The following is a 21840-nucleotide window of genomic DNA, read 5'->3' on the forward strand; positions in this document are numbered from 1 at the left end:
TGTTCTGCAGGAACTATCAGGATCTTCTGCTGCAGAAAAAAATAGGTCTGACAACTATTTCTGAAGGTTTCCATCAGTTCCTTGCAGACAGTACTTACACTGATGGGAAACAAGTGATTGTGCAAAACACCCACTTCTCATTTCTTCACATTAGCAGAGAAAATACAGCTAGTTCATAGTGCTACTTTCCTCATACTATCCCTCACCCTATATGCACACTGGCCAAATGCTATATACTATACATATGCTCTAAGTGACAGACATATTTACTATAAACAGCAGAGAACTTTACGGCCTAATATTGACATGCAGCTACAGAAAATCAAATACGTGTGCAAAAAGAGGTAACGTAGTATTTTGGCTTGAAAACTACCCACTGAAATGGAAAGACGAGTAAATACATACTCAGATTTTGGGGATACTTTCTGACAAGCAAAAAATACCGACAATTATTTCCATAAAGCTTTCTGTAAAACACTGTGAAAATTATGGGGGAGTGGGAAGTGGGAGGGGTGTGCTACACATTTATTTTGAATGCTCAATAACAGAGAAAAATCTCAAAATTATGAAGTTGTTTTCAACTACTGTTGTGTAGTCAAAATAAGACCATTGTTTCAAAGGCTTTCCATGGGCCTCCAGGCAATGGGGTAAATTTTAATATTCATGTGAATGTAATGAAACAGTCAACATGTAGCAAGTAAAGGAGCAAGTTTAACCCTGGAGTGACTGGAGGACCAACTTAAGAACTGGCTCTCACTAGAGTTAACACAGGTTGACCTTTGGATGGAAGAAACTTTAAATGAACATTCTACCTGTGTAAATCATGCTTACAACATTTTAACAATCAGGAAAAAAAAGTGCATAGGGAAATAAATCACAGAGGAAAGAAGTGAGTAAGGAAAGGGTTGAACAGCTTGAAATGAGTAAAATATATCATTAATTTATTTCTATTAACAGAGCCAGGTAATTCCATCTTCTTTTGTCTTCAAATGTCTTTTGTATTCACTTCAGTGAGAAGCTTCAAAACCTTGCTCGTATCATGCTTAGTTTGTCATACATGTGAAATCTAACACATGGCATTAATAAAATCAAATGTCCAGTTTAAAATGATGCTTCTTATTAAGCTAACTCTTAAACACATTGCTCTGAGCAATAGCTAAAAGCCTATCTTGTAAAGCTAAAGAAATAATGTTAATAATAAATGCTGACATTTTCAAATGAAGACCCTCAGGTTATAATTTTCTAGTTAATAACAAGTAGCATTCTGAATAAGTTAGATGAGATTTCAATATTCCATTTCACAACATTTACAGGTTTCCTTTTAAGGGTGCAGACAATTTCATTTTATCATGAGATTAATAAAGCTAATAAACAAGATATGGCAGTCAGGCTTTTCCTACCTCAGCTGCAATTTGTGTTAGATGCTCAGCTCTCACAGTGAAATGAGCTGGCTTGAACACATGTTTTTGAAGAACAGAAAGGGATATATGTCTGCTATGTATAAACAGTCACAAGAAATATGGATGTCAACAGAGTGATACTTACATGTGAGAGCTGGAAAAACTTAGACTCTGATCTAAAACTCACTGAACCCAGGGAAAAAGGCTCCCTCAGGCATCTCTGGCTTTTGAATCAAGGCCTTTGAAATTTTAACAGTGTAAAGTGCGGACATGTAAATTGTTGACTGAACATATTCTGCATGTAGAAATGGAAGCCATTGACTAACCTGAGGCCCTACCATACACAGAGAAAAAAAAAAGTGGAAATCCATCTTAAAATCATCATGGTGGGCAGAACTCTAGTAACTAAGCTTTGATCATAAACTTTTCAGAAGTACTTCTGTCCTAATTTCCTGCAGTTAAAAGTGTGAACTTGCTAGCTTCACTGCTGATATTTTCAGATGGACTTAGAACCTCTTCTTCAGCTTTTCATCCAGGTTGAGGTTTTGTTTTGCTTTTGGTTTTCCACTGTAAGAACCAATGCATATAAGCTATCCTATGAATAGTTATGGAGAAAGAATTCTCAGTTCTGAGTCGCTGAAAGATGCCATCAAAAGGATGGAAGGACAGATGGGCAAAAGGAAATTCATCTGGCCATATACCTGCTCTTTAGCACATTCAGTTTTAGCTTCTTCATTTGTTCTAATTTTAAAGAATTACATGTGATGCGCTTGTTAGATAGCTTCTGCATTCAATGCAATTGTACTTAAATTTGGTTTACTGTGATTTTTCAAAAGCTATTTTTGGTAGTTTCTTCCATATAAACTCTCAAATGAGAGCTTTCCATCTTTCTCATAGGAATTTTTATAGTTTACAGGTCTTCCACACTACTGCACAATCACAAAGGGATATTAAAAAAAACCCCAAACCACCTTAAATAGAATTAATTTTTATTGGAAGAACATAAAAGCTACAGTTGCTACTTGCTTAATTCTATACTTTCTGCTTTTGGCCTTATAATCTAGGAAGATGCCAAACACAGATAAAAAGTTTTCCAGAATGCCCTGACATCTCATTCTGATGTGGTGCTGTGATTCACTTCACACTAATTGCAACCTCTTTAGGGTTTCTGGAAAAAAAGTGTCTTGGTGAAAGAAATTATCTGGTGTACCCCAGAGGATCATCCAGTCCCTGTACCAAAGATTTTCACAGTGTCTGCAGAGTACTGCTTGAAAAAGAGGATACTCCATCCTTTTGATATCATTTGCCTTAAACTTTTTTATCCTGTTTTGTAGCTTGTATCTATGCCTTTGCCCTCTATGATAAAAACCTTCATTCTTCCATCATTCTGAAAGTTGTTTTGTTTAAATAACAACAAAACAAACCAACATTTGAATTGTATTTTATGTGTTTTGCTATGACAAAAGATCTAATTAACATACTGATTAATATTTATTTCCCCCCCTTTTTTATTTTTTTACTGTTGGCCAGTAGCACAATGGCTTGGCAATATTTTACATACCTGCAGCCTTTCCATTCATAACTCTGAGGGCTATGGCCTGATCCTGCATTACTCTGGGCAGGTAAGATCCTAGTCAGCATAGTGTCACATTTACCCTGTAGAGAAAATGAAGGTCAGTCTCTAAAGTCATGTCATTATCAGTGTATAAAGTGATGTCAGTGAAACTTAAGGGAATGCATATATAATAAAACATTACTTTTTTGCCAGTGAAGTGCTGGTTTCCTGACACTAGAAGCACATCTATTTGTTCCCTTTCAAAAAGAGATGTTCTGCTTTAACTCTAAATTATCTGCTGCTTTATAGAAACTTACATTACAATGAAATGCAATCCACAAGGACTGTGGAGGTTAATAAACCCCTCCTCCACCCCCACCCAGACAGCATATCTACCCAGTGATCTACTCTCCCATGATAAGAAAAGGAAAAGAACTATTTGTAATTGCATGCATTAGATCTTGAGTCATGCAACTGCTGTGAAACACACAACTGTAACGTGGGTGGGGCACGTGTCCCTTCCATTAGAAAATGGAAAGCTTTTGAAGAGCAGAATGGAGGGCTGGAATTCAGGGGAATGATTCTGCTGCGCATTCATTTTAGCTGAGAGAAGAGAAAACAAATTAGGAAGCATTACGTTATTACATCCTCTAACATTGGGACACACACTGTTAATCGAGTCCATATCTGTCACAGCATTTCCCTCACCACATTTCTTCCTTATGAATACATGATGGCCTCCACCCATCCCACTGGCGCACAGTGCTCATGGTCCTGAATGCAGCCCAAAAACTTCTCAGATAGCATGCAAGATTTTCTGGGATTTCTATGATTTTCTCCTTGCTTTCTAGAGATGTGCTGTTCTCATCTCCACTGTTCCTCTTAGCAAGAATGATGCTTATCTGTTACAGACGGGTACAAGGAGAGCTGGAAAATACTGCCATTCAACTTTGTCAGCCTTATTTCAGGATATTTGGAGAGGACAGGAACAAATCTAGATACAGAGAAAACAAAGGCTCATTTGTACAAGCAGAATAGATGTCTTCTACATTATCATAACAAATACATTTGTCATGTATTTCAACAACAGCAAAGTAAGTGTGAAACTGTTAGTGTAATCAGGGTGTGGCCATATTAGAGGTAGGTCACATATAGAAGTGAAAAAACACTTTTTGACAACAAAATGCACCACCAAATATTATTCTTTTAATACATGCACAGTGTTCACTGCAAAGTGCCGATTTCAAAACTGACTTCGGGATAATTTAAAAAAAAAAACAACTAACTGCCAACCGATCTTTTGAAATTACCTCTTTCCTTGGCAGCATAACGATCCCAAAAGCCAAAAGGAGCAACTGCAAAGAAAGTCAGCAAAGAGAATATGCAGTATCCATGGAATCTCAGACTCCCAAGCTGCTGAACTAGTAACTGTTTATTAACTATGTGCATGATTTTTCAAATGCTAAGAAGGTTGCCAAACTTAGATGTATTTTCACGTGCCTGGCCAAAGACGCAGCTCTGACCTCACCAAAGTCTCTGGTAAATTTTAGCCAGCTCCTCAGTAAAATAACTTGGGGGTTTTTTAAATAACATGAGTGGAACAATGTACTATTCCCTAAATGCATTCTTAAATATGGCTGAGCTGTCTCAGCTGGAATTATTCAAAGCAATTACCCCTTAAAGCATTGAAACATATTTGCTGTGCAAAAGATGGTGGTAATTTAAAATGCTACCATCCTTCTGCTATAATTATTTTATCTCCAGCAGGGTTGGAGGAACAGAACATAGGATTTCTTGGCTGCTTTGGAGCAAAACCTGGAGTTTTAATATAAATTGCCTGTAAATGCAAGATTAAGCTAAGCTAAACTACCTGATGACTTTTCTAAACTGAAGTAACAGAAGTAGGAGATGGTGACATCTTCACCTTTGTTCACTATACTCCAGTGCCTGTCAGTGCCTTAGATACCCAAGAAAAAATCAGCCAAAAGCATTGGTTTGGAAAAGTTATGGACAAAGAAAATAGGATTTTAAATCAAGAGAGGGGTCTATTTGCATGCCGCCTGCAGCACTTAAAATCTCATCTTTTTAATTTTACCTTAACCCCGCCAAGGCTTCATTGAATTTTCTGACGTTTGCCTTTTTAACTTCAGATGCGAACCTCTGAAATTTTTTTTTCTCCCCTTCTATGGTAATTTCTACTCAGTGCATAAAATCGAAAGTACACTTCAAAGGAGCACTTTGCAATGCTACAAAATGACGTAAAAATGCAGCATTATCTAAAAAAGATGTAGAGTCACTACACGGAGTGGGGAAAGAAACACATTTCCGTCTGAAAACCTGACAGCGCTGCCCAGCCGAAAGCCACCCGGCCCGGCTGAGGTGGCCCGGGAGAGGCCGCAGGAGAGGAGCCGAGGAAGCAGGGCTGGGCTGCCCAGGCCTGCCCGGGGCTCCCCCGTGGGGCTACTGCCCCCGCAGCGGCCACAGCCTCCCCGCCCGGGCCTCCAGCCTCGCAAGCCTTCGCAGGGCGATCCTCAGGCTCCGCTTGGTGGGCAGCCCGCGTGCTCCTAAGGCTCCGGGGAGGAGCAGGCCTCTCCAGAGCGCGGAGGGGACGCCTCCGCCCCGGCCCGCCTCAGCCCTCGGGTCGGCCTCGAGCGGCGAGTTCCCCGCGAGGGGAAGCCGTCGCAGGGAGCGGGCCCGGCTCCTCCTGCCCCCGCAGACGGGCTCTCAAGGCCCGGGGAGCAGCTCGCCCGCCCAGGCTCTGCGAGGCGGCTGACCCCGGACCGAAGGCGGAGGGCGGTGCTGCGTGCACCGGGGTGGCTCCCGCGGAGGTGGCCGCCACGGGGCGCCCGGCAGCCCGCGGCGCGGCCCCAGTTCCCCACAGGCGGAGGGCGGGCGAGTTCCCACTGTGCAAGGCTGCCGCGGAGCCGCCCCGCGCCTCCTGCTCGCAGCGTCTCCGGGAGCCGGCGGCCGCCGCCGCCTGCCCGCCAAGGTAAGCTGGGCAGGGAGGGATTAGCCGGACCCCCGAGGGCTCCCAGCGCCAGCCCGGGGCCCCGACGGGGCGGGAGGGCGGAGGTGCGGCCGCCGCGGGAAGCGTGAGGCGCCCGGCTGTGGCGTGGCGGGGGGCGCGGGGTGTCCTACTCTCTGTGGTGAGAAATGATGCCGGCAAATACCGGTGCCCGGGGTGGGGAGCTGCGGCAGACCCCGCTCTGGGCACGGCTTGTGGTGCCCTTGGAGGGCGGCAGCCCCGGTGGGCAGCGCGGATGCCCGCAGAGGGGAGCCCGCCAGCACCCGCTGTGCCGCCTCGCCGGCCGGGAAGCCCATGGCGAGAGCTACCTCTCACACACAAGCCTCCCCCTCGGGACGGGGAGCCTTCCGACGGCAGACGTGGCCTCGGTGGGCTGAAGTGGGGTAATGGGATTTCGTGCTGCGGTGCGGGGTCCCGGTGTTGGTTGTTCTCTTCGGTAGGGTTAACCAGAGTCAGACCTTCACTATGCCCAGACCGTGAGGGGGCGAGTAGGAGATTGATCGTTTGCAAGGCAGGATTGCGAGAGCTTCCCTGCAGCCTCGTGAGGCAGGTGGGATCCCGGGGACGCACACTGCCCTGGTTTAGGTGGCTGCGTTGAGAAAGTGAATGCAGGCAGGAGAAACCGCAGACCAAGCGGCCTGGCATGAGTGGCCAAAAAATACACCATGTGAATGTGCTAATCTACCAGTCTTAAACTAAGCATGTAAGAAGGTGGTGTGGTTATGGCAAAACAGCCATTACAGACTTCCAAGGAATGTGATTTTCATCTCTCTGCTGGTGGTGTATGTGGCCACATGGTTTAGGGAAGAAATAGATGCGTCTCCTGACTTTGGGAAGGCCCATCCTGCATGATACCCTCATCTGAATACCATGGAGAAGTAACATAAATACAGTCTCCAAAAGCTTGGGGTGGTTTTTCAATCCCTTGTGCACCAAAAGAGAAGTTATTAAATCCATTCATTGTCACACTGGGAAGATGTATCCCGTAGGGTGTTTTAGGCAGTGTATCATCCAGCCTGTCTTAACTGTCATTAAAAATTTGGATGCAGGAATACAGCCTACAAACAAAATATGCAGGGTGCCACCAAACTGGGACAGACAGCTTGACTTTTTGAGGTCCTTTCTTGTCCCAGATTACTCTGATTCTGTGATTAGCATGGCTGCGGCTTGACTACCCCTCAAACCTCCAGTTTGCAGGATTTTGCTAGTCATCTTTCCTATGGTTCTAGTTCCCCTTTGTGAACTATATGACATGCATGTTTTGTCATCTGTTCCTGACTTGCTTCTAATACTCATTTCACATATGACTTTATTGATGTCACTGTTAAGTAATTACCCTTCTGCTGCGCAACAGTGGAGTAAATGTAGTGTTTCCAGGACTCGATTTAGTACATCTGCTTCATTAGAGACAAATAGGTAAGCCCCAGTGCTTCAGAGGGCTGTACTAGATGACCTGCTCCACCTGTGTAGGCTCCTACTCATTTGTCCTCACTAACTTTACAAAGTTTTTTTCTAGAAACTTTGTAAAGAATGTGACTTTAGGTTAAAACCTTATGTTTAAAACAGAATGTTTAACTTTCTGCTAAACCTGTTCAGTTCTGTTTTCCCCTGTGGGCTTTCTAAGGAGACTATTACATTTAATTGTACTTCATGCTTTGTGCAAGCATTGCTTAAAAATGGAGATAATTTGGTTTGAAATATGGATTACAAATGTCTTTGGGAGGTTTAATCAATGGAGCATTACAGATAGCTGAGTGAGCCTTGTTTTATATTCTCAGAGAATTCTGATCCATCTGGGAGCACACATAACTGGAAAAATGTACTGTCTCTGAAAGGGTACTTTTAATCATTCCTTGTGTCTTCTCTTTCTTCTTTAAATACCTCCTGTGGGTACTACAGACTCTCCTGGTGTTTGGAGGCAAATATGACTGAAGGCTCAAAGTAACTTTTGAGTAAATTGTGTTTTAATTGTTCATGCTGGAATTTGTGATTATTTGATGTGCAGTATCTTCAAGCAGGGTATGATGCCTTTGAGGTGCTGGTTTATTTTGTTATCAAATGTATTTATTCCAGCTAAGTTTGATTTTTACAGATCAAAAGTCTGATTCTCACTATACTTGAGCAGTGTCTTCTAGTTCACACACTGTAACTCATGTGCCTGTGAACTTGATCTTTTTTTTAATTTATAAAGCTTTAGAGACTAACACATTTGGGAGGGTAACAATTTGCACAAAGGGGGCAACAGTATGAACAGAGGGGCCTGCTGGATGTTCTAACAGCTTAACTCAGTAGTGCGGCCTGAGATTTATTAGGTAGTAAAGAATTTACCCAACCCACTAAGATTTTGCATTAACTGTGTTTCGCCCTTCCTGTTAGAAGAAATGTCTTACAGCAATGAGAGGAGCAAGAGGCAGAAAGCTTTCCTTCTCTTGCTCTGCAGTATGTGGTGAAGGGAGAGGTAGGACTTGGGTAACCCATGGATGGAGGAATCAGCTATTGCATCTCTTTGGCCCTACAAAATGCCTGAGAAAACTACCATTCTGGAGTACTGCTGGAGCTGAGAGGAGGGGTTGCCTTGTTCAAGAGAATACCTGTCTTGTTTGCAGATTCATGAACATCTATCCTTTGAGAAGATCTGGGAATGTGGATTTTCTTGGAAGAGTGTTTATGTTTCAGAGGTGGCTTTACAGGAATGTAGCTGAATTTGGTTTTCCTGCATATCATTCAGCTATCAAGGCCCCTATCCTTTCCTGCTCTCTCTGCAAACTACATGTGTTTTTCTTTCCCGCAAACCTTTTTTTCATCTTTCATTTCAGTATGCCTTGGCTTGTTTTGTTGTAGGTCCATCTGACCTGTTGTGATGATGACTTCCTGTAGTCAGGTGCTGATCTGGGGTGAAAGTGAAAATAAGACTTATTTGCCTGCAGAAGTATAGAAGCTTTAGCCTGTTTCTTTTGGAAGGTCTCTAGTGACAATGGTAACTCGCATCCATGCAGACCTTCCAAAGCACTTTTTGGACTTTACAGGCAGGATCCTCCTCACCCAACTTTAGACATTAGCATTTTAATTAGCCACCTGAGGTTCTAAGTCACCTTTACAGTCAACGGAGAGAGATAGATATCGCTAAAAGTTGGTTCAGCTGCCCAGTTTTAGACAGCTACCATGAATCATGCTCTATAGAATTGCCTTTCTTTCCCTTTGTTGACTAAAAAGAGCCTGGGATGACCAGGTCAGATGCAGATGTCATAGAAACTCCACTATATGTCTTTTCATGATTAGGAGTGATCCATGATACAATAAAATTGCTCTTGGAAAACCAGGCATTTTAGGCAGCTTTCCTTATCATCCAGCCTATTGATTTGTAGCTACCCTAGATATTAACAGTATAGCTGCCACTGTAGAAGATAGTATGTTGCACTGTGAAGGAAAGAAGCTAGGGTGCCATGATGTTCTTAAGTTTCTGTAGGAGACTTTTGAGTATCTACATGAGCATATATGAACATGTGTTCCTCACCATTCCTCAGTATTAATTTATAGCATTGCTCCTGGGCTGTGAATGAAAAGGAAACACAAATTACTTTGATCTGACTTACAACTTTAATGTGGGAATTCACAAACTGGTTTGATAATGACTATTTAAAAAGTTTAAGTCTGTCATTAGTTTCAAAGCCTGTCTTCCAGTAAAGTGACCTTTTAGATCTGTGGCTAGCTAATTGCTCTCATAATTTTTGCTACCAGAAGCTATGTCAGCCCCCACACAGCACTGTTTCTTCTTGTTGAGCATTGATCCAGCATGCCATGAGTTTAGGCTCAAATAAATTAGGGCTACAGTTATTAGGAGTATTTTGGGGAGTAGACACATTATGAACCCTAGAAGAAAAAGAAGGTTCAGTATATATGAACCAAATTTTTCTAGGATACTCTGTTTAGAAGGGCATACAGAGACATTTCTGATAGAAGTTTTGCACTGGATGCATCTCCTCAGTCCATTTCCATTTTTACTTTCACGCTGTATTTGCTTGTAATCTAAAGCAGTGGATGTAAAAGCGTGACACATAACACTAATATTAAAGGATGAATCTTCCTGTGTGTCTGCTATCAGTGATGGGCAGACCCTACATGGCTGATATCACTAACAATGGAAAATTCTCCGTTGCCCTCAGACAATCCAACTGATATAATAAAAATTTTGGTGAAAACCTTGTCATTGTACCTACACCTATCAGGGAGAGTGGGGATGTATGGGGAGCAAATCTGCTTCTAGCAGCATCGTTAGTCCATCAAGCACAGAGAGAACAGCTAGGAGCCAAAATCATAGAGGCAGTCACTGGATGCTTTTGCTGATAAAAATCGCAAATGACCTTCCGAGTCGCCAGTTTTAGGCAAAATAATGTGTCTGCCTAGAAGGCAGCTCACCAAGAGAGTGGGCAAGCTCTACAGAATTGTCACTTAACCTGCTGGCATCAAGACCATATAGGCAGCAAATGAAAACTTGTTCCTCAGAGGCCTTAGCTGATCTGTTTTTGTACTCTCACTGGATATTCAGGTAGCCCAGACTGCAGACACGTGATTACTTCTCTTCCGCTTCAGAGCAAGATTTTGATGTACTTTTGAAGATTTCCTAGTACTTTCTGACAGTACTAAAAGCCCACATTCTCTCACTGGGAATTCACTGAAGCACAGAAACAAGAAGGATGTATCAGCTCAAAAAGCGTTTTTGAAAGTTGATGTGTTTTTTGTCTCTGATTGCACATTTTAAAAAATAATCATTTAAATAACAGTCAAGTCTACATTACTGTTCTCTGTGCTTTTTGATGAAATCTTATATTTGGAAGGTCTGCTGTACATGTGGCTTGGAGGGCATAAGTTGCTGAGGTGACCCTGAGGAAGTGAGAATACATGTTAAAAACATGAACACAGATAACATTTCCAAAGACTTGTGGTTACAGCTTAGTTTAGTACTTTGGTGACCACATCTTCATGACTGAGGGAAAGCCGGCACACCTAATGTTTGACAGAGCAAATACAAATGAGCTGGTAGTTTTGGGTGCAAGTCCTAGGAAGGAATTCAGCATAAACTTAACTGCAGTTTTGTCCCATGGGGGCAATGTTCTTCCATGAAATTCAGCAAAGCCTTTCATATCTGTCACTAGATTGACCTCCTTTGTCTCCCCTGTGTTAGGACAGAGTTGCAGTCTCTGACCAGATCAGTTGTTCCATCCCTCCACTTGATAAGGAAAAAAGAGAGGGAGGCGGTGGCATTTCCTTCTCATGGAAGACCTTACAGAAATGGAAGAATTACACTGGAAATGTCACAACATTCTTCTCTTGCTGCGTTTTCTTCCCGTAACTGTTTCCTTTGTGCGGTTCAGGGCTTGCTGGGCTGTGGCAAAGCAGCCACAGCCATACTAATATAACATCCCATCTGTGGTGACTCCAGGCTTCCACTTTCCTTACAGATCTTCATCTGAAACCCGCTGCTTATAGCTACTTGTGATCACTGTGCATTATATAGACTGAAAGAAACAGCTTTTCTAGGTGGAAAGTTAATAATAGGCCTTGAAATTTCACCTGACTCTTCAGTCAGTAGTAAAGCTGAGAAAAAGATTTAGAAAAAAATCTTCATTTAATTTTTCTACCACTCACTATGGAACTGAGCACTGTACTTCGGTGAAACACCTAGAAATTCATATTAAAGCATTACTTGCTTCATTTGATTTTAATAAACAAACTGTATGAAGCAAACAGATGGGGTCAGTAAAATTTTTACAGATTTGTTTTCACCCTTTTGCTTCACTCTTATCTGTTAAAGCATTTTATGCTAGTGTCTTTTCCTCTTTCAGTCTTCCCTTCCCATACCATGTATGCCCCCCTTAAACATTTCTGGCAGTAGTAAGAACATGTCATTATAAGAGATAAGATGGTGACTTAGAGCTTTTGCCAATGACCAGAGCCTAGGAATATGTTACTTGTATGGGTAGACAGTTCTGTCATGGACCCTTATAGCATATCTTGCATTTATCTCTAATGGCTCATCGGGCAGGTGGGGGGTGAATGTTGGAAAAGATGAGACATTGATTATTCAATGTAGCAGCTCCTGCACTTAAATTTTTTATTGTAACTTTTCATTCCTTTTCTCCTCTTCCTAAGTTTGTGCTATTATTTCCATTATTCCACACTTAATATCTCTTGATTCTATCGGGAATTAAGGAGGGGAAGGATTTTCCCCCATTGTGGATCCCTGTATGTCTTGCTCTCATCTGTGGGCTTCCTTGTCTACCATTTTCTGCTCATTAGACAATCTATTCACGTAGGATCAGCCTACCTTATGGATTGTGAAGCTAAATATCAAAATCTTCACTTAGTAGAGAGCCTCAAGACACACTTTGCATAGCTCAGTGACCTGAGGATAAGGGAATTCTGGGAATAGTTCAAAAGTAGCAAATGGGAATGACATGCTTGTAGCCCATCTGCTCAATTGCAGGGTGCATTTAAGCTAAGCATTCTGCTGGATCCAAAATTTATTAATAATTGCACTATTCTCATTTGACGGCAATTTTTTTAAGTACAAGACAGTTTCTTGTTGTCATGTAAGTTCTGTACAGCAATGTTGGGTAACTGGAAAAAACAGGAAGGAAGACATTGCACCAACATCAGCAAACTACAGATTATGGGAAGGAATGTGGAAACAGAACAAATTTGTGCTACTCAGACTTACATTACTCTTTCACTATTCTGCTCTCCCATCAAGGCAGGGAATGGGAGGAACCTGTAAATGAGATTCTTATTTTCTGGTAACTTATATGTCTGCAGTTGTTTATACCTGAGTAGAGCTGAAGTAGACATCTTATCAACACAAGATGGATAAGCCTACATCAGCTGGTGGTTCATGAGCTGAATCCAGCTCAGGGGACACACTTCCATCCAGCTTTCTGCATTTCCCAGGAGAAGATAAGTTGGGGGAATGTAGATTTTGTTCCTGCATGCCAGTAATCTGGCACAGAACAGGAATTGTTTCTTCTACCAATCTGTGTGAAGATGTAGGACTGGAAATATGTCTCCTCCTACCATTTCATTCTACCCAGAGAGTTTGTGCTGCCTGTATGGCTCATGGGGAGAAAGTCCCCAAACTGGACCATTCTGCAGTAAATAATTCTGTGACAAAGGAAAAAGAAGATGACCGAGTCTGTAGCCATACAGTATTTCTGTAATGTTCTTAGACCCACAGGCCAGACTGAAGCACATTGTCTGCTGGGAGCATACTATATAAAAATGAACAGAAGTGGCACTGCTTTCAAGCTCCATAAAAGCAGCCCCCTTTAGGAGCTGACAGGAGGCTACAAAGTGAAGTTCTGGTACCTAGAAATTGCTCCCCAGCTTTCTCCTCCCTGAGTTTGTGCTTTACACTGGGGTTTCTTTTTCCCCTTGCATAAAGTGCTTTTAAGTCACAGTCCCCAGCTGCTCAAGTACATTTGGGATACGTTTTCTGGAGCCCAGGATCCAGACTCCGTGTCTGTGCCTGAGAGTGATCCTGGAGAGGGGCGTGATGAATGAGCTGTCTTGCACCCAGCCTGCATGCCATATCCCTCTACACTCCTTTTCCGTAGCCATAGCATACGCTGGCTGTCACTGGTTAAATGTTCTTCCTGTCCTCTCTCATCTTCCTACAAGAGCCCTTTGCTAACCCCCTCCTCTGGCCTTGAGTAACTTCCTCCTGACATACTGTGGATAAGCTTTTAGGTAGTTCCTTGTTCCTCTCAGCCTCTCTTAACCGAGCCTCTGGGACCATTCAATAATCTGGCCATCCCACCTCACCCTAAGAACAGGACCCACAGCTGCTTCTCTCAAACACCACTCTCAGCAAGTGTGATAAAGAAGAGAGTATGTGTTTGGGGCAGTGCGTGGGGGAGAGGGGAAGGCTGGGGAGCACAGAGGTGATGGATGCTGAGGCAGCGTCATCTGAAGGACGGCCTCAGGCTCAGTGTCCCGTGGTACTTTAAAAACATACTAAAACTCTTTCTGTCTTTCTCTTTCCAATGGAAAATGAAGTACTCAAATATATATCACTGAAAAAAATGGTGGTGTACTTGTGCTCAGTTGGTGTACTCGTGCATAGGAGTTCCTGTGGTGTTTAAATTATCATTATCATCTTGGCAAAACAAGGGTAAAATACACTGCAGTCATCACTGAAGTGCAGCAGTGTAGCTTTCAGGTCTACGAAATCTGGGTGTTTTGGACTAATAAAGACTCCTTCCAAATTCAGTCCTAATTGCAGGCTTGTTCCTGTAATACAAGTGAGTTAGCTGTGAATTTCCAAAACAACAAAAAAGGGAACAAGCTTTCAAGACATTTAATTGTATAAATGGCATAGTTACAGTTTCTGTGAAACAGAAGTAGGATCTGTGAGTTTGGGGTGTCTTATCTAAAGATATTTGTGCTTACATCTGGGTGGATGATTCTAGAGTTAGTAGAGTATGAGTTAAAAGCTTAATTATCAGGTGTGCCTTTAGTCTTGCTAGAGTCAGCTTGAGCAATGTGATAGAAGATAACAAGGCAACTGGAGTCAAAATCGGTTCCACAGTGTGTGTAAAAATGTGTCTGGAGCAATCAATCGAAAATGCTAGAAGTGTTTTTTGTGGCATGGTCACCTGAAGACGCTCTAGTGCCCCAGGTTATATTGGAAAAGGATTCTCTCACATGATTGTATTTATCTGCCATTTTTTTTTAAATCCAAAGCCAAATGTGACTTACTTTTAAACTAGGAAGGATACTTTGCAGTTGTTATCAGTCTTCCTGCAGCTCCTAGTGTTTTAGTGTGTAGCTTTTATTCCATCATGAGTAGAGTTATGGCATGTCACACCCATCCCTGAGATAAATATGCAGTGTAATTTCAGCGGTAGATAAACCTACAGTCATTGGCACACCAGATTTCCCAGAAGAATAGGTGATATGAGTAAGACACTGCTTTCAGAGTTATCTATGTGTGCAAGCTTTTTCTTGGAAAATGCCACACTTATCAATGTTAGGTAAGTGCAGTGCTCGAAGCAGTCTAATTGCTTTTGATCCATCCTTTTCAAAATATGAGTTAGTATTAAAATAGAAGAGAGTTACAGGGTCATGTTATGGAGGTAAGAAAGAGAAATGTCAACATGCTAATTGCCAAATCTGATTGTCATTTTGAAAGCTTGGGGGCAGCTGCCATTTCTACTTTATCACTCCAAAACTTCAGTTTCCTTTCTTAGTATCTACTAGAAGTAGTAACTAATTGTATTATTCTTCTAGGCTGAACTCTGCAGAGATAGATGTTCTCTCATATTCTACTTCATAAAAATTGACCTAAATGGCTGTTGGGGACTTTTTACTAGACATGATGCAATAGCTGGTTAAGGAACTTACATCCTGCCTCACTTAAGTATGTGAGAGACATTTGAGTAGTCAGAGTTTTTCTTGACACCTAACTGTAAAATCATTGTAAGAAAACTAGTTAGATGTATTTCAGACCTGCAGTCAGTTTGGCCAGCAGGTTGTCTCCAACAGTGGCTAGCATCATGTGCTTCAGAAGGACATACAAGAAATCCTGTGCTGGAAGGTATGGCGTAACCTGTCTATCATGAAAGCTTTACTCTGGTTCCAAATTGGTGGAGCCTTTGTTTTAGGTCTCGAAACATGAGGTTCATCGCCCTTGCCTGAAACTCTCTGAAGTACTGACAGTTCTAGCTATAACTGCTTGTAGAGAAAACCAACTCCTCAGCTTGCTAACTCACCAGTTTTGGTGATGAGTTTCACAATTACACTGTGCATGTTTTGCTGGAACAGTTGTGCAGACTTTCAGTTTCATTTACTATCCCATTGATTTTGTGTTATAAGCCAGGATGAAATGATGCCTCAGTAACTTTCCTCTAGGTTTTGATGCATTTTTTTACCACACTACTTTCATATCTGTTTCCTGTGACAATCAGTTACCCTCTTTCTGGCTTTGCTCTTTATGGTGGGGCTTCTGTCACTTTCATCTCTCTTCCCTAATTCTCTTCTTTTATTCTATCTTTGATGTAGGATGATCTACATTGCATGGTCTTCCATAGGTAAGGGTGAATCTCTGATTTGAGTGATTTAATCATTGGGTTACTGGTGGGTCTCTCTAAAACGTTAAAGATTTCTTCATTCCACTCCAAAAAGCATTTAAGCATTAAGCATTAACAGGAAGTTACAATGCTGGTAGTGGTCATCTGGATAGTCAAACAGCTATTGTTCGTTTTGGTGGACTTGGTACCCCGACACTTAACACGCTGTAGTGCAAGGACTAGGACATGAAGGTGTGCTTTTGATCTTTCTGTGTGACTTGTAAAAATATACTTCATGTATTTTTCTCCTTGCTATTTGCATATGTAATATGCAAATTACATTTTTTTGTTTAAGTTTAACTTTTGTTAAGTTTAAGAATAACAACAATGCTTTGAATGTAATGAATGTGTCTGTAACTGTTCACCAGATTACTAAGTGGACTGGTTCCCAATACTGTTTGTAGCATGAATCCGCTGTATGTCTTTGTTCTACTGATACTATGCTGTTCCTCATTCCTTTTTTGTTTGTAGCCCTTAGTGTGATTGAACTGCATCAACTGAACTGAGACTGCGTTGCAGAGATGGTAATCTCGTGTGCAATACCGTTGGTGTTTCCTGTTTGGTATTGCACAAGGGCTTTGAGTTTGATTTCAGATTGCCAGTGCAGAAGCCTTGTTACCATGTGACTTAGACCACTCTTCCTGTTGAAAGGGACTGGCTTTCAGTAATTCTCAGAGCTATCGGATACTAACAGTTCAAACTCTTGATTAGTATAGTACCATGCCTGTTTTTTTGAGCTACACCATATCATCACCCTGTCAGCTTTCATATTTTTTAATAGTTTCTTTTTTAAGCAGGGTGAATTTGGTGCCATTGTTTTACTACTCATTCTGTTAGCTTCCTGCCAAGTGATAATGATTCTATCATACGATTCCATTTCCTATGTATTGTTCATAGACATAGTGCTGTTGTCTTATGTAAGTGTGCAAATTGCAAAACTTTCTTCATTCTTAAAAAAATAAAGTTGTTTTATTATTCTCTCTAGTATCTTAACAAATCAAAATGTATGCAACCATGAAATCATATCCTGATTTTAATTACAGAGTTCATATTGTAGACCAGGAAAGGGAGTTTCTGTTCCACCTGTCAGTGCATGACACTAAATAACATAGGTGAGATTCTACTTAACCCAGGTAATATTGTGCACCTTGAGACTGAGTGCAAGGACTGCTTCTTTATTCTTGCATTTGAGCAAGAGAGTTCTCAGTCAGTGTTTTTCTTTGGTGCCCTTGAATACTGGACCATCCCCATGGGAGAAGAGTGTTGTTCACTGTCAGCAAAGTACGTTGCTCATGCAAGCACAAGTTGGACCAGGGAGTGTTTCCTGTCCATCTCTGTGGGCTAGCTTGCTTTCTGTGCATCTGCCAAATTTCTCTGGTGTTAGAAGTGAGATAACTTAATTCCGACTTCCTAGCCCACAGCTCAAAAATGTAGAAGTTTACATCTCAATTTCAAAATAAGGGTGTTTATGGAGTAGATATTTAGGAAAGGGAAGAAGGTTTGTGGGGGTCTGTTGCCAAGTTTAGAAATACAGTGCACAGGAGTTTTGTATTGTCATCCAGGACAGCAGGGCTGGTTCTTGGCAAAAGGAAATGGTTGGAGGCCCCCTCGCAGGGGCACCTGAATGCATGCAAGTAGGTCTTTGGAAGTAGCAACAAAGTGTGTGATGGATAAAAGACAGATACTACAAAAGACAGACACTAACGGGTAAGGAGAAGTAGGAACAAATATGCAGAAACCATATTTTTTCATTAGTGAGCTGAAATACAGAGATTCTAGAAGTACAAAGAGTACGATAAAATACAAGGTGTTTTGTTAGTCACATCTCTTAATTTATATTCAAATTATTTTTATCAGCAAAGAGACTGCTAAATCTGAAATTGGGAAGGTAAAAAAATAATAGGTCTAGCAGGTCTGGGGTCTGGTGGAGTGAGTAAATGTATTGATGAGTCAAAATACGAGTCGATATTTATGTATTACCTAAACGTGTGAGAGTTTAATATGCGTAAACTAAATAGTGAGGCTTGGTGGTTAGAATAGCAAGCTGAAGAGAAAGTGCCTCAACCCCTTAGATATATAGTATGAGAAATGTGGGAGTATTTAAAAAAAAAAAAAAGAGGTTTTCATGAGAGCCTAATGAAGATTTGAGAATGCGAACTCTGTGGGGAATAAAAGACAAGGAATACCTTTGCCTGTATGCTTGCTGTTACTTCAAAAAGTGATCTAGAAGACATAAGTTTGAAGATGAATCCCTTCAAAAATAGGTTAGGTTTCACATGTATGCCTTCCCACAAGCCCCTCCTTAGCATGTTTATTCTTGACAACCACAATTTCCTCTTTTTATTTTAATTCTGATTTTTTCTCTGCTTAAAATCTTATGCATAACTTGGGAAACGTATGGTAAAAGAACTGTCTTTTTTTTAACTCTTCAATTTATTGTAGTTGATAGTGATTTTAAGAGTTACTAGTATTAATACTATATACAGAAAAACCTGACAGAAAAGTTACTGTTTAGTGGATATAGAGGAGGACTAAGTATGAAACTCAATATTATGCTGGTAAATCTTTTCCCCTTTTTTGTTAATAATAGCTCATACACCTGCAGGTTTCACTCTGACCTGGTTTGAATAAGTTCAAGGCTGTTTACAAAAGTCAAAAGAATTTGCTGGTCCAAAATGCAGCAACATCTTCCTTGAATGGGATAGTTTGCAAATCTGCATATTGGTTTGTCTGTTTGTTCCTACTGTGGCAATCAAATAAAAGAAATGGAAATGATTGTGGAGAGGAGTTCAAAGAGGCGGAGAATGGATGGGCACTCTTGCAGTTCCACATTTTGGGGACTCACTTTACTATCTTGCTTTTCTAGCTCTTGACAAAATCCCTGATGAATTTGGAGAGTTCTGTGATCAGTTTAAGAGATCACTGAGTGTGTTTTAACATAAAAATATTTTCAGGGTATTTGGTGATTATGATGTTAATTTTGTCTTCCTAAACCCAAACAATAAAAATTCAAGAGGAAAAAAAAAAGATACCAGTAGGGGCACTGGCTTGATGACAACATGGCTTTATCAGTCTGATGATGATGGATGACTGTTCATTGAAAGTGACACTTAAAAGGGACACTGAGGTATTTCCTTCTCAAAATATATGTTCAGTCCTTCTCCTTTCCCCCATGTGCTTAAGGTCAAAAAACCCACTAGTATTAAATGTCGTTTATTTGAACTGATAAGAAAAAGTCATCAGTGACTAACTCAGCTCCAATTTACAGTGGAATTTCTTACAGAATTCTTTGCACATTGCTTTTTCATAGGATTACATTATTTTCCTTATGAATCAAATGTGTCTGGAGATTCAGAAAATCATAAAATTGCAAAGAAAGAAGGTCTAAATTTACTAGAACCTGTAAAAATCCCATAATTTGGTGAAAGAGTTATGTAATCCAATATTCAGTTCTCTTGCCCCCCCCCCCTTTTTTTTTGTCAACTAGTGAAGAGGGTTCTTTGGTTTTGGGTTTTTTTTTTTAGACAGTTCTTACTCCTCCTCTTGGTAAGGTCTCCTGGTTGTAACCCAAGAATAATTTTTTTGCAATTTTTATATTTCTATTCTGGAAAAATACAGCAAAGCAGGATTTCAGTTTGTCAAAGGAACCAGTATGAAGACTTTTTCCTGAAAGTAGATCTAGCAAGTGCTTAAAAAACCACAAAAACTTACAAATGGCTAGAGCTGGTAAGATTCCCCCAGCAGATATTTTGTTCTCCTAAATCAGAAAACAGGAAAACATAAAATTATTCAGTATTATTTAAGCACTGATGAGATGCTTGTCAGTATGAACTGCAGCTCCATTTTTTGTCATGTAACAAATCTGACTTCACTCTGCCTGATCAAATAAGTGCTATTTTATCTATCCGTTTTATGAAAATTGATTCTCCAAGTGCCAGGTGTGTAGGAAGCTACACAGCTGTTGATTCAAGTAAATGAATTAGGATTCAGTAATCATTTACCCAACCAGTATACTGCTGAATCTACAGAAAGGGAATTCTATATAGAAACCTCTGTATAACTGTGATATATACAGAGGGAGTGAGCCATCCAGTGTGGGTTTGTCAGCTGGAAATGAAACACATAAGATGACTTTAGTTCTCTATTGCTGAGTCATGTGTGACGTGTTCCCTGTTACATGGGCATAGCTGTGCTGTCTCCACCATTGGGCTAGGGTTACCCTCAGCCCTGCCAACCACATCCTTTTAAAATGTCTTTAACAGCATCCAGTTCCCAAATATTTAGGTCTTTGATTTCCGAAATCTGAGAACTGTGAAAGTTCAAAGTCCAGTTCCTGGTTGCCTGTGCCTTGTTTAGTTACACCAGCCACAAAAAAGTCTAAAGCAGGTAGAATATGCCCGAGCCTGACTGATGAAAGCTGTACATGCCTAATCCTAATGAGTTCTGGTGTTGGGGATAATACAGGTGGTAAGAGGACAAGTGGAAATTAGGCTGGTCTTGCTTATGTAGGTGCCAGAAAGACCAAGTCCGAAGGAGACAGAGCAGCTTAGATTGCTCCAGTATTAACTATCATATTAAAGACATCCTACTAAATAATCTTCAAACAACAGATACTGACTTTAGTGGTTTAGTGGCCTTTATCATTTAACTATGAAATAGTTACGTGACTCCGGATGCTCTATTAAAGGAAGAGCATTAAGATTGAAGAACAGGATACTTGCTGGTCCTCTTTTCTTGCTCACTCTTTATTGTCACTAGAGCTGTTCCTGCCTCAGTTGATTGCTTTCTTGCATCGGGTTGGACCTCATCCTGTAAGGTGTGGTGGCTGTTGACCTTGGCTGGCCACCAGGTGCCTACCAAGCTGCTCTATCACTCCCTCTCCTCAGCAGAACAGGGGGAGAAGATATGATGGAAAAGCTTATGGGTCGAGATAAGGACAGGGAGATCACTTACCAATTACTGTTGAGCAAAACAGGCTCAATATAGGGAAATTAATTTAATGTATTGCCAATTAATTAGACAGTAGGATAATGAGAAATAAGAACAAAACTAAAAATATCTTCACCCCACCCCTCCCTTCTTCCCAGGCTCAGCTTCACTCAGCTCTTCTACCTCTTCCCCCTCAAGCGGCGCACAGGGGGACAGGGAATGGGAATTGTGGTCAGTTCATAATGCTTTGTCTCTGCTGCTCCTTCCTCCTCATGCTGTTTCCCTGCTCCAGTGTGGGGGCCCTCCCATGGGAGACAGTCCTTCATGAACTTCTCCAATGTGGGACCTTCCCACAGGCTTCAGTTCTTCAAGAACTGCTCCAGCATGGGTCCTTTCCACAAGGTACAGTCCTTCAGGAACAGACTGTTCCAATGTGGGTCCCCCATGGGGTCACAGGTCCTGCCAGAAAACCTGCTTTATGTGGGCTCAGCTCCACAGGCTGCAGTTCCCGCCAGGAGCCTGCTCCAGTGTGGGCACACCATGGCCTGCAACTTCCTTCAGGGCATGTCCACCTGCTCCAGCGTGGGGTCCTCCATGGACTGCAGTATGGATATCTGCTCTGGCATGGTCCTTCACAGGCTGCAGGGGAACAACCTGCTTCACCATTGGCTTCACCATGGGCTGCAGGGGAATCTCTGCTTCGGCACATCTGCTCTACACCTCCTCCCCCTCCTTCTTCACTGACCTTGGTGTCTGCAGGGCTATTTCTCTCATGTTTTCTCACTCCTCTTGTACAGCTGCTGCGCAGCA

At 41.6% G+C, this 21840-nt stretch overlaps 1 protein-coding gene across 2 annotated transcripts in view; it reads left to right on the forward strand.

Moving 5' to 3' along the window:
- The first annotated feature begins 5814 nt into the window (after window positions 1–5814).
- Window positions 5815–21840, forward strand: part of APBB1IP (amyloid beta precursor protein binding family B member 1 interacting protein) — a 72643-nt gene continuing 56617 nt past the window's right edge. The window contains exon 1 of one of the 2 annotated variants that reach the window (XM_052804608.1): window positions 5815–5944. The gene's annotated coding sequence lies outside the window, so the exon portion shown is untranslated. The remainder of the gene's footprint in view (window positions 5945–21840) is intronic. The other variant, XM_052804599.1, reaches the window with a different exon arrangement.

The sequence above is a fragment of the Harpia harpyja genome, chromosome 1 (genome assembly GCF_026419915.1).
Source record: "Harpia harpyja isolate bHarHar1 chromosome 1, bHarHar1 primary haplotype, whole genome shotgun sequence".
NCBI lineage: Eukaryota > Metazoa > Chordata > Aves > Accipitriformes > Accipitridae > Harpia > Harpia harpyja.